The sequence below is a fragment of the Protopterus annectens genome, chromosome 6.part0 (assembly GCF_019279795.1).
Source record: "Protopterus annectens isolate FY-2018-M chromosome 6.part0, PAN1.0, whole genome shotgun sequence".
NCBI classification, from domain to species: Eukaryota; Metazoa; Chordata; order Ceratodontiformes; family Protopteridae; genus Protopterus; species Protopterus annectens.
This window is the reverse complement of record NC_056737.1, coordinates 1,469,127,681-1,469,140,827: the sequence shown is the minus strand read 5'-3', so window position 1 is coordinate 1,469,140,827 and position 13,147 is coordinate 1,469,127,681. Positions and strand designations below refer to the sequence as shown.

The 13,147-nt window shown below is 38.8% G+C and overlaps 1 protein-coding gene across 1 annotated transcript in view; it reads left to right on the top strand.

Annotated features, from left to right (window-relative positions):
- The window catches only part of LRP1B (LDL receptor related protein 1B), a gene marked incomplete at its 5' end in the record, with an annotated part of 5,941,474 nt that overhangs the window by 1,805,885 nt on the left and 4,122,442 nt on the right, over positions 1 to 13,147 (top strand). The gene's annotated exons all lie outside the window — the stretch shown is intronic.

Genomic DNA, 13,147 nt, shown 5'->3' with positions numbered 1-13,147 from the left:
TTATTTTTCACTTTATGCTCTTGTGTGTCCTTAGTATAAACATGGGAATCATTAAGCAATGTATTTAATTAAATAAACTATCAGAACCCTTAAATATTTAATGAGTCTTTCCTAGAGTGAGGAAGTCTCTTTTGATACAGTGGACTATGTATCGTGTGTATAATATAATGTGCCGATAACTAATTTGAAAGTATCTTGTGTCTTGTAATACGATTCAGATGCACATATCAAAGAAAAAAAAAAATATGTGTGTGTGTGTGTGTGTGTGTGTGTGTGTGTGTGTGTGTGTGTGTGTGTGTGTGTAATTTATACTATTTATATTATTGTATTAAAAACAGAACCATATCACAACTTGAGGAAAAAAATGCAATATGAAATTACATTAAGATGTTTCTGAGCCAAGGAATATATCTAGTAAACTATACATTTATTCTCCTGTTTCATTACTCTCTCTTCTCATTTTGTAATCACTTGTCTAAGGTTTTCTGTCATGTTACTGAAAAAATGAATAAAAAACATTCAATCAGCTCAGCAGAAGGATCATAAATAATAGTTTTGTTCTGATATTTTGTTGTGAGAACCACAATGGAATTAAGTTTGGTGTAGCATAATTTGCCTTATTTAGGGAAAATATATACAGATATATTAATGCCTATGTCATTTTTTTGAATTTTTAGTACCATTATTAAAAATCCCACAACGAAAGGTTTTGCGCCTACTGGCAAGGGAAAATGTATGAGGGCCATTGTATGTACTGCTGCTATGACCTGATATTAGTTTATGCATTCAGCATACAATAATCAATCTGCTGGGCTAGTTTTCTACACTGGTACCTCTTCTGGGATACAAAAATGAATATTCCCAAGATGCTCTGCTTATAGAAAAACTAAGAATTTAGCAGTATTTCTGTCAAAATGTAGTGTATGCAGATAAATCTGGAGTGGTGTAATTCTCAGAGTGATGTCTGAGCTAAGATTCCTCATAGAAATGTATTATGCATGTGCACTGCACATACAGGTAAAACTATCTCAGAAAAGGGCAGAACTAGGACAAATTGCCATTTTGTTTTGTATATATTTACTGTTGTTATAGTCTGGAAGCGTACTTTCTTGCCAGGTCTGCTCTCTGCATTTTCAGTTTGATCCAAAGAGCTGGACATTCAAAAGAGAAACAAAAAACAGGTACATATTTTGTCGCATAAGACATTAATCAGTATGGACAGAATTTTGTAGTATAGTATACAGCCCTTTAAACTCCTTTTCAGTATAGTACACAGTCCTTTAAACTCATTTTCATTGTCTTTTTATTCATGATGATCACTGAAAGCTGGCAATCCAGACAGAAAAAAAAATAAAACAGAAAAGTATGATTTCTCTATATTATGAATTGAAACATTTATTCAATCTATTTTACTCATGTCACAGATTTTTAATATAGTTTATAGGACCTTCTGATAATCACTTTATTAACCATCTTCTGTAGTTAGTCCTGAATATTACACTTCACAAAGATTTATGTGCCAGATATCAGTCTCTGAATACAACCTTGTGCAAAGGAATTAAGGGAAGTAATGATCTGCTGATGTACAGATTTGATTTCTGCTCATATATTTTATATTTTATATTTTGTGATATAGGAAGCATTATTGAGCATTCATCCCAGTGAAACGGTTCAAAGAATGTATGTTGTAGAATAATTTAAATACATTACTGTATATCCCTTTCGCATGCTTTTGTTTTCTAGCCTGATTTTTCTCTGTTCATTGAATGAGTCTATCCCTTCATATGTGTTTCTTAAGAATTTTTTTATCCTAATTAGAGATAGTTAGCATCTAGATGTTTGCATAAATGGACAATTCATTGGGTGTATTTGAAACATTTAACAGCAACCTTTATTTTTCAGTTATGTTTTCACAGAAAGCACTTTTATAAATGTTATTGCTTTCCTTGAATCTTTGCTAACACCTTTTGTTTTACTGCACCTATGAATAATTAACAGGTATGCATCTTCTATGTATTATCACCTGTATTACATACTGGCTCTCTGTAGAGGAAAAGGTGCACTGTTTTGATTACAAATCACTTGCAAAGAAAAATGGTGCATTTTAATGAGCATATGGATGAATGCAATCCAAACAGGCCAATTTTACAGACATCACTAGAAGAACATAAAATGCCATAGATTAATGCATTGAATTTACCTATGTATTCTTCACTGCACATCCTTAGATAGATCATGAGTGATCTGGCATTTTGGTACTCAGAGCCTGACTTTATCATGTAAGGTTACCTAATCCTCTATTGACAATATAGTTCTAGAAAACTGTGGAAATAGCTGACCATTGACTATGGTCAAACACATTCAGTTCATATTCCTACAGAGGTCAACAACAACTTGAGAACGTTATCATGTACCACCAGAATCTCATCAATTGCCAGGTAAATGCAGTAATGTGCTTGTGGTTCCAAACAACAAACATGGCCACTGTCCTTTGCTTACATACTATACACATAGTGTACAAAATATGGCCTAAATCATTAATAGCTCCATGCTTTCACTTAACCTTTCAACTAATTATAATATTTCAGATCTTGGTTTGGCAATACTGACAGTTCTTGACTATTATGCATATTTTTTATAGTGGTCAGTAACTCCAGACTGCTTTGTTAAATTATTATGAACCTTTGATTATTTAATATGTAATTAGAAAACATCCTTAGAGTGTCATTTTAGCTTCAGAGGGGTTCTTATGAAATACCAAATGACAAAACTGCAAACATCAGAAATATAAAAAAGTAATAACCAAAATACAAAAGGGTTGAAAAGTAAAGTATTTTTTTTTTCGTGGGCAAACCCCCCCTCAAATGTCCTGTAATATGTGGCAAGCACCCACATCCCCCAAACTTCTATATCTATATATCTATATATATATATATATATATATATATACACACACACACACACACACACACACACACACACACACACACACACACTCACACACACACACACACACACACACACACTAATTCCAGTGTCACATCATCTCAAAGAAAGGAGTCGCTGCTGATGTGCGCATTGAAATTGCACTGCTAGTGATTTCTACAAAAAACAGCAATCTGCTTTGTGTTTCTCAGCATTTGCAGGTGAGGAAACTGACATTCAGGGAGTTTCTATTCAACCACCTGTACTGATACAACTTCAGAGGCAGTTTGGTGGTCATATTTTGAGTTCTAATTGAAAATGCATCATTTTATTTTATAGTTATGATACAACATTCAAAAAGAGTGAACCCTTTTGAAACCTGAAATATTCAAAAAGATTGAAATATACTTTTATATGACACCACAGTGTTTTAGACTTGACTTTATATTAATATAGTACATTTATATTTCTCATAACTTTTATTTTTATTACACTGTGCGGAATGAATAGTTATAATTGTGTATGATGTATTGAAGTGTGGTAGTTTGCTAGTTCCTAATTGCAATGTTGGACCTTATTTTCTTTACATACAAATTGATATATCTCTAACTTTTGTGGGAAAGCTTAATACATTAATAATCAAGTCTATATGTTGTACATTTCATGAGATAAAATCATCACACAAAAGGAAATGATAGAATTTCAGATATCTGGATGGCAGAGTGAATCATTCAAAAAAGTGTCTTAGTATAGCATGTTAAATAAATGTTATTTTAATTCTAAAGGTATACAAATATAATAATGGCATGATGCTGATATTTAAAAAAAAGTGTCACCTAGAACATATCACATGTAGTTCCATAGAGATGATCTATTCATCTGTCTCTATAGTCTTCTCTAGTTATATTTCTTTTTTGTTCTTCAAAGAGGTACTGTGTACAACCTAACCTGTCCCCACTACAGTACCCATTAGTGACTTAGCCTTGTAATCCTCTTATCTTTCCTCCACTGTAGCAATGTTACTTTTTTTAAATCTCTTACCTCTTTCTAACAAAGAGGTTGTCTTCTTACCTCCAGATTTACTCTGTTAAGCCTTTTTATGTAAAGTATATCTCCACATTCTTCTACTTTCTTCTTGTTCTATCTCATTCAGTATTCCCCTTCCTCCTTCACTGTGAACTTTTTGTTCCTACCATTTATTAGTACCCATCACTGATTAACTGTATAAATTATTGGTTTGTTCTTTGATAAGACAGCAATAAACCCTTCTCTGCTCCTTGGTTTTCATGCGTGACAGAGGATGTCAGCATTACCCCTTTGATTTTTCTGACACAAACATGGTCCTGTCTGTACTGTTTTCTGATGCACAAGTAGCAATAAATCCTCCATTGCTTTCATTTTTATGTCCCATGAGCAGATCCCTTTGCTAATCTGCCTGTCCTAATATTCGCTTTTAAATTCTGACAGTATAATTTAACAATTGTATACCTGCCCTGTGCATCTGGAACATCACTAGGTCATCCCATACTATGTAGTTTATGTTTCTCTGGATCTGGTCCTTCTCCCTCCTTCATCAATTCACTGACCCTCTGTGTAGGAGTTTAGTGATTTCTCTCACCCCACCCCCACACTCCTTCATTTACTCTTATTATATTGATAACGATATTGTCTGTTTCTTTGGTTCATGCTCTACAAATCGTTTGTCTCTAGGCATGTGTTGCTATAGATTTTAATTTGTTCATGTCTATCAACATGCCCTGAGGAATTCCTAGTTCAGTTCATCCTGCAGCACACGATTTACCATGTTTCTGCTTTTTAGATACTCTGTGATAGCCTGCATCTTTCCTGTGTTGGCTGCAATAGTGTCAAAGTTCTTTCAGGTAACATTGTACCCATCTTCTTGGTATACTATTTTGTCCTTTTTCTTCTTCCACAAAACTGTGCATATTACAAGAAAAAAACTCTATATTTGTGGCTGTAATAGGCACCCCCTTGCACACTTTTGTATCCTAGGACTCACATAGACTGTTTATCCTTCTATACTTTTCTTTGAAGATTGCCAGGTCCAGTCTGGGCTTTTTTTTTTTTTTTAATCAGCATCTCTATTCTATCCTGTCTCCCAGGTTAAAAAAAAACAAAAAAAACTCTTGGACCCTGCCATCCCTTCTTTTATGTAAACACTTAATTCATTTGTACATAAAACTTTTCATTTGGTCTGCACTTCTTGGCCCGATCCTTCTCCTCCATATCTCTCTTGCTAATCACACACTTTCAGTCCTATCTTCTCCTCAGCTAGTCATTTGTACATACTTACCCATTACACTACTATCCTCTGCTCCAAACTGCTCCACAATTTGAAATGACATTTGTCCCAGTCCCCTTCAAGAAACACATTACATTGAATGACATTTGATGACCTTTATTAAATTTCCATAAACATAAATGTTACTCAGTATTCATTAATTTCAACCAAACATGATTCAGATGAAATAACATCCATGTAACATTATCTTAGGACAGGACAGCATAAACCTGCTCATCCTGATCAGTAAGCAGCATCCATACCTCCACTCACTTATGAAGCAGTGTACCTGCTCACTTCCATTACCATTTATCGGTACTTATCAAGCAGCGTAATGTAGATGGCAATACCCAGATCTGCTCTGAGTTACAGCACAAAGGCACAACAATTACAGAACCAACTGGTATTGCCAACATCCTGGCAGATAGATGCAGTGCTAACATTACCCACCTCTCACCCCCTAAAGGGCCCATATCTATACAGGAAGAATGCAGAGTCCCTGTAATCACAACTACGCAGGTAAAAGCTGCACTCTCTAAAGCCAAAAACACAACATCCATGGGACCGGACAACATCCCAGGCTGCGTTTTACATGAACTTCAGAACGAACTGGCTCCCCACTTAAGCACCATGTTCAATAATAGCCTCACATCAGGCTTTGTGCCCATGAATGGTGCACAGCAACAGTTATCCCACTCCACAAACGGGGAACCACCACTGATCCTGGGAACTATCGACCTATTAGCCTGACGAGCCTGGTCTGCAATGCCATGGAAAGTATCATCATGGAACTCATAAACATACATTGGTAACCTCCAAACTCTGGATCCCACCCAGTTCGGGTTTGTGAAAGGCAGATCATGCCTCCTGAACCTGATCGACTTCTTTGAGGCAGTCACCAAAGCCGTGGATGAGGGTAGGGTGGTTCACACAGCCTATCTTGACCTCGCCAAGGCTTTCGACACCATCCCCCATTCTGGAATTATAGCTAAACTCACTAAACTAGGTATAAATCCCTACATCACAAGATGGGTTGCCAACTGGCTAACTGACAGAACCCACACTGTAAAAGTTGCAGACTCCAAATCTGACCTCAAAGCAGTAACAAGTGGAGTACCACAGGGTTTCGTCCTGGGACCTCTCCTGTTTGGTATCTACTTTTCTGAAGTACAGGCTAACACAGAAGGCCTTTGGCTAACGAAGTTCACAGATAACTGCAAACTAGAAGCCATAGTCAAGTCCCCAAATGATGTGGACATCCTACAGAAGGGCCTCATTGAGACAGATGCCTGGTGTCAGAGTCATGGCCTCAAGCTCAATGCCAAAAAGTAAAGTGTCATCCCCTTTGGTAAAAAGTCTGTACCCATGAACTATCACATAGGCAGCAATCTACTTAACACTAAATGTGTGATGAGAGACCTTGGGACCCAGGTGGACAGTAGTCTCTCCTTTGATAGTCACATCGCCTCAGTAGTCAGGAAGTCCTTCTACATGGCACACCTCACCAGAAAAGGGTTCTCATCCAGGAAAAACAGGTCATTGTTCCCCTCTACTCGTCACTCATTAGACCCATTATAGAGTACAACGCCCCTTTTGGAATGTACCTCACAAGACATCTGCAGCAGCTGGAAAGGCCACAGAAGTACCTCACAAAGAGGATTACTGGCCTCAAACAAATGCCCTAAACTGACCGCCTCAAAAAACTCTAGCTTTACTCTGTAGCATATCGCCTACTCCGAGGTGATCTCCTCCTAACATATAAAGCTATGTCAAACCCAGAACTGTTGGACATGCTACACCTAAAGAAATCACAATCTCTCCGAGCTACATGCTCTAGGGACCTAAACCTTGTCACCACAATAAACAGGACATGCTTGAGGGATATATTCCTGCCCCAGAGACTTCCTATACTCTGGAACAAGCTACTCATTTATGTCAAGCAAAGTTCTTCATTAGCACTCTTCAAGAAAAATCTTGATGAGTGGATGGGAAATAGGAAATACACCCCGGGGATCACTTCTGTGTCTCTGCTGGACAGTGGCACAGGAAAATAACTTTCTTGGGTGGCGTAAGCTATGGGACCTTGCTGGCTAGGCTTACGTAGGCCCTTGGGCCGATAGCCTAATACCTACCTATGAACCTATGAACCTGTAATCTCTCACTTTCATTACCATTTATTGCATTATACCATCAACCAAATAAGCAGCTTCCTCTGCTTACTTATGTACTTATCAAGCAACGTAACGGCTCACTTTCCTTTTCCAACTTATTGAATTGACCATCCAGCACCAGAGGGGGAACAGAAGAGGGCAAGCCTGCCCCTCTTCTCCACCCACCAGCCTGACCAGGCTGTTCCCCCTCTCGCAGCACACTTCCGGGATTCTAAACACTATTAAGGCATCCAGCCAAACATCATTCGGTGTACCCCATCCCTACTAACCAAGGTGAATATAGTTAACTCATAAAGCCTTATAACATAACAAAAATAACCAGTTACCAAAACTGCTGAAAGCAAAACACTGACCCTTCACCTATGCTAAGATAACCTAGCATACCCACTGCACATGAGCTAAATAATCCTTACTTCATGACCAATGGCAGCTCCTCAATGACTTCAAGGGCATTATAAAACCCTGCAGAGTCAACTACATCCCATCATACCAAATTGCAACCCCATTTACTACCAATCCAGTAATAACCAAATAAACTCTCCTTAATGCCAGAGGAATAACAATTCTAATGACTCCCCCATCATTACCCTTCAACTGGTCAACCAACACAAAGCCCACCAACATCTGAAACCACATAGAAACAAGAACAAACCATGATGCCTAATCCCAGCCCCATTTCACTGCTTAAAATAACTAAAATAGTATCAGAAAATCCCGTTGTCTAGCAATCACCCATGTCCCTCTTGACTAAGAGCAAGATGGAATGCACTCTCGATTAAGGAATCTTACTTACCTGAGGCTGTGTAGTTCATCAAAATCTTAGAGCCATTAACCTAGTAACTACTCCAACTGCTGAAATTGGTGCCGCTCCTCACATCAGTAAGAACCCAAAACTATCACTAAGCAAATATCAAACCCTCAACGTACCTTATCCTCCCTTGGCCTTACACTACCCAACTGCACCAACCTTGAAATGCATTAATGAGTACTAAACAAACACTTGTTAACATACCATCTACCAGACACCACCCATCCTCCTAGCAGAATACCTTACCTCCAAATACAAGTGCATAATAACCATAAATAACACAAATATAGATAAACTGACTTTAAGAGCCTTAGCACCAGTAACCTCGTGACGTCCTATGCCTTCAATATCTGTGCATCCACCCCCACCTGTAGAAAAACCCCAGGACCACCCCATAACAGATCTGCAACCCTGCCTTAACCAGCCCCCAACTTACTCGTTTACTTGTCAATACACTACCCAAATTGCACCAAGTTCGACATGTCTTGCTAAACAGCGAATAAAATAAAATTCCCTGTGACCCCTTTGTACACAACTCCGACAAACTGAACGTCCAGCCTCTCAATATCAACTACCTTTTACTATTTCCTGCAGGACCGCGACTGTTTATATTACACTCCCCCAATCAAGCACATTTATGCACCATTCCATTAATGACAACAACCACTGGTACCGACACAGTCACACCCCTAGTCCTACCTTACCCTGACCTAAATATACCCCTTACATAACCCCCTATCCCCCTATGCACCACTCAAGGACCAAAATCCCTAGTTCCATTATACACTAGTCCAACCATGATAATTAATATAAAGCATCCATTACCTTTCAAAGGCATTTAATCAGGGTGCTGACCACTGATCACTCAGCACATGCCCATCTCTGGCCTTCCTGTGCATCACTCACTTCCTACTTATGGCCATTGCTCCGTTTTACTTTTGAATGCAAATGCCGAAAACAGGGGCAACTTCCGACGTCAGTCTAACATACTGAATGGGTAATGGAACAAATTGTACCACCAATTAACTCTGAGATCAAAAACTCAAATGCCTATCCTTCTCTGACTAGCAGTGTAAATCCTCTACCAAAACTCAACTATGAGATCCACTTTCTTCCGTCAGTAACTGTTGTCCACTTGTGCTCCCCATGTGTAACCTCCTCGCTTGCCTCTGCTTCCATCATCTGAGAATTCACTGTGTATCACCACAACTTGTACTCAGCACACCACCATCTACAAAGAAAAAGAAAAGAGTAAACCCACTAATATGTAAAGAAAAGGCGCCATCTTATACCCACCTATTCCAAATTACAGCTGCAGCATTCCAAGACCCCATTTGCAAGAAAGAAAAGACAAGTAAATCATCCAAAATACATAACCCCCATTCAAAGACATATTAAAGGACAACCTATCCCGCCAACATGGGAAGGAATGTACCACCACCACTCACCTCTATGACAAAGCAGCCATAACTGAAGCAATGCTTCCATTGACCCTAGCAAATACCCAAGATAAATTTAACTGCCAGTTGAATGTTAAACTAAACCCCACACATGAATATCAATATCCACAACCCAGGTAACCTTGCAATTCCAGACCACATCCATTAGTGCCCTGTATAAGCGAAGCTAACTTATAGTGTAAAGCCATCTGCCTAGCTCTTAACCTTCCATCTCCAAATGAGGCACACTAAACACATAATATGGAACAAATGGACACAATGCATACTGTAGCTGTTACAGTTAACAGCATACTTGTTTTCCTATCACAATGCTTTATTAGTGTCAGTGGGTCAGAAAAAAGCACACTCAATGAGCCACACTCTGAAAGATATAACACAGTTTCAAACTTTCTACCCTTCCTAGGTTCTCTGATGTATGTGAATGCATTGTCTTTATCTTATATTGTTGTCATGGAGCTTTTCTCCCTGGGACTCTGTTAAAAACGGGCTCTTCTTGGCCCAATGGACTATCTTGGTATACAAACTGTAAAATAAATAAATAAACATACAAGTTTGATCAGTTACAAAAATACAACCTAATATACATGTATACATCCAGCAGGACCTACTGTTGATGCATTTTTAACACAAATAACTTTACAAATATATTTTTAAATCAAACATCTGAACCAATCAGTGTAATGGTTAGAGAACATAAAAGAATTATGGACAATCCAAACTCAGGGACACCTTTAAAATGTTAGTGCTATTAACTTGAGAGATCGACAGAATTAGAGCATATGAATTAATATGCACTTACCGAAGTAAGAGCAGTCTATAACTCTTATTATTCATTCAGTGTAATTCACCACCTTTCCTCCAGAATTCACTAGCTTTAAAAGTGATTAAGAAATCAGGCCTACATCCAGCTTTCTCGGGTATATATCAGCATATCGAATGCTGAAAACGCCAAATGCAATGTAATCGAACTGAAATGTTTGAAATCTCAAAACAGCGAACTGACGGAACATCGATTTCTTTCCCAGGGAAAGAAACCAGTGTTCCATGCAAAAAAATATATATATTTCAATACTTTAATTTAAACACTGACAGAAGTGGGGGGCTTCGCCACCCACACCCCCCAACGTGGGGGGCTGTGCCCTCCACACCCCCCCTACTTAAAAATACCAACTCCGAGACCACACCACAGTGGAGGAAATAATAGGCTTGCCACCCCTCCGTTTTTTTTCCGGACTATCAGGAAATCAAACTGATTCTCCGGTAGTCCGGAAAACACTGTACAAACTCCGGTATTCTGTTTCATAAAGGAAACAGACTATCGGAGTTTGTAAATCGGCTGATTTACTATGCTTTTTTTACAGAAAAGCATAGTAAATCAGCCAAAAGCAGGCGGCGGGAACGAAAAAAGTGGGCGTTCCCGTTGAGTGATGCTGTTGTGACATCACAAAATAGGAGGTATGTTGGTGGGAGAGGGGGTTGGGGTGGGCGGGGTTACTGGTGACACGAGGGGCATGGCTTTGCTCCGGTTTTAGCCGTGAAGCAAGGTGGCAACCCTAGGAAATAACAAACTCCAATGATGGCCCACTGATTTCTTTCCCTAGGAAAAAAGTCGATGTTCTGTCAGTTCGCTCTTCTGAGATTTCGAACATTTCAGTTCGATTAAATTAAATTCAGCATTTTCAACATTTGAAATGCTGATAGGAACTGGCTGTCTGCCCTATTAATGAACAAACTCCACACAACCTCATGTAACATCACTCACCAATGAACAGCGAGTTCCCAAAACTATTGTAATGCCTGCCAACAAGTTCGATGCCACTCCTGCGCCTCAAGAAAGCCCATGAAAGAGAGGAAAAAAGAAGTCCCCACTGACAACTGTAGTATTTCTAAGCAACAAACCCACCACAACTCACAGAAAAGCCCGCAAATACCACCCGAGATCTCCCCTCAAACTTCCTAGCAGCAAAAACACTTGTCTACCTTACAAAATTTGATTGCGGAGCCCCCTTTGGACCACTGCCATCTGCATACCATGACAAGCACCAAATAAAAAGACATGAAATACCTCACCTCTTTTCTCATTCCTCAGAGAATGTGTACCCTTTCAGTCATTTCAGACCCCCCCCCACATCTAGCATGCAGAAGAAACAACAAGTCTTGCCCTTGGTGGTGACACTGAAGCAAGTAAATCCCACAGCAAAATCACCAGTGAAACAAAGACCCTGTCCTTGCCAGCTGCACTTGTACGTCGCAGACTAGGTATTAAAAACCCCTAGACACCAATTACTACAGTCACTCATACATCCACAAACAGCACCATACTGCACTCAAAGGATGAACTAGACCTCAGATCATTAGATCAAAGTGCAGAGCTTGTGTGCATGACATTTTAAAATTTGGAGACACCATTAAAATAATTCAAAGGATCGATATTCCAAATTCTGTAATGGTCAAACATGATAACATTAATGCACAATGTGATGCTACTCCTTTATGATTCTCCCAGAATAACTGTGTAGGCTGAAAAAAAAAATCCACACCATTTTACAGCACACCCACAGAAGCTATAGGTAGAAACAATTACAGCAAAGCACTATATATCTTGCAGTAAGTAAATCTGTTTCTGTAGCACGATATGGTAAGGTTTTAATTGTGTTATATCAGCAAATGTAAAGTCTGCAGAAACTGATCCTTTCTGTATTCTGTATGCAAGACAGAGCAGAAAAAGGACAAAAGAACAACATCATGCAACTAGCAGCAGAACATGTAGAAACGTCCCGATATCAGTCTGATTCAGAAACAGTGAATCACACATGCATATTTATTGCTTATTAGTACACAAGTGACTGCGGTGGGTTAGGCGTTGGCGTTCGATTCTCTTCTTAAGAAAAGCTACTACTGCTGACATATGCGTGAATAATCGTTTCGCTGGTTGAAGTTAGGTGCGTAGGGCGGCAAGCCAGTAAAAACTCTACTCTTAATCCAATCGGACGGGGTCCGGCTGTAGAAAAGCGGGGGGAAAAAAAGAAAGACACACACACAGTACACAAGTTTAAAGAACTGCCCAGCCATGAAAAAAGCCTCACAGGCTAATAATCCACTTAACATAATTTCTTGAGTGTAGTTTGAAATAGTGTCCAGATAAAAGGCTAAATGGACAGGCACACATTACACTGAATGAATAAGAAATAAGTAAAATAAGGACAAAAATTGATACAGTAAACTTCAAATGTACTACATGTGGAAAAGAAATAACTTTGAATTCTTAGGGGAAAAAACAAAAAAAAAAAACACTAACAAATGTTAAACATTATTCTTTTTATGTGGCATTTTAATGTTTTTGGTTTGTTGCAAGTATTAAGGTATTTTTTTTCTAAAGCTAAGAAAATAATGCTGTCTTGGTATTAAGTGCTGTAGGATTTTTCCAGGCCACAGGTACTGACAATAACTGCAGGACAGGGCACATCGGTTTCCCATTTGA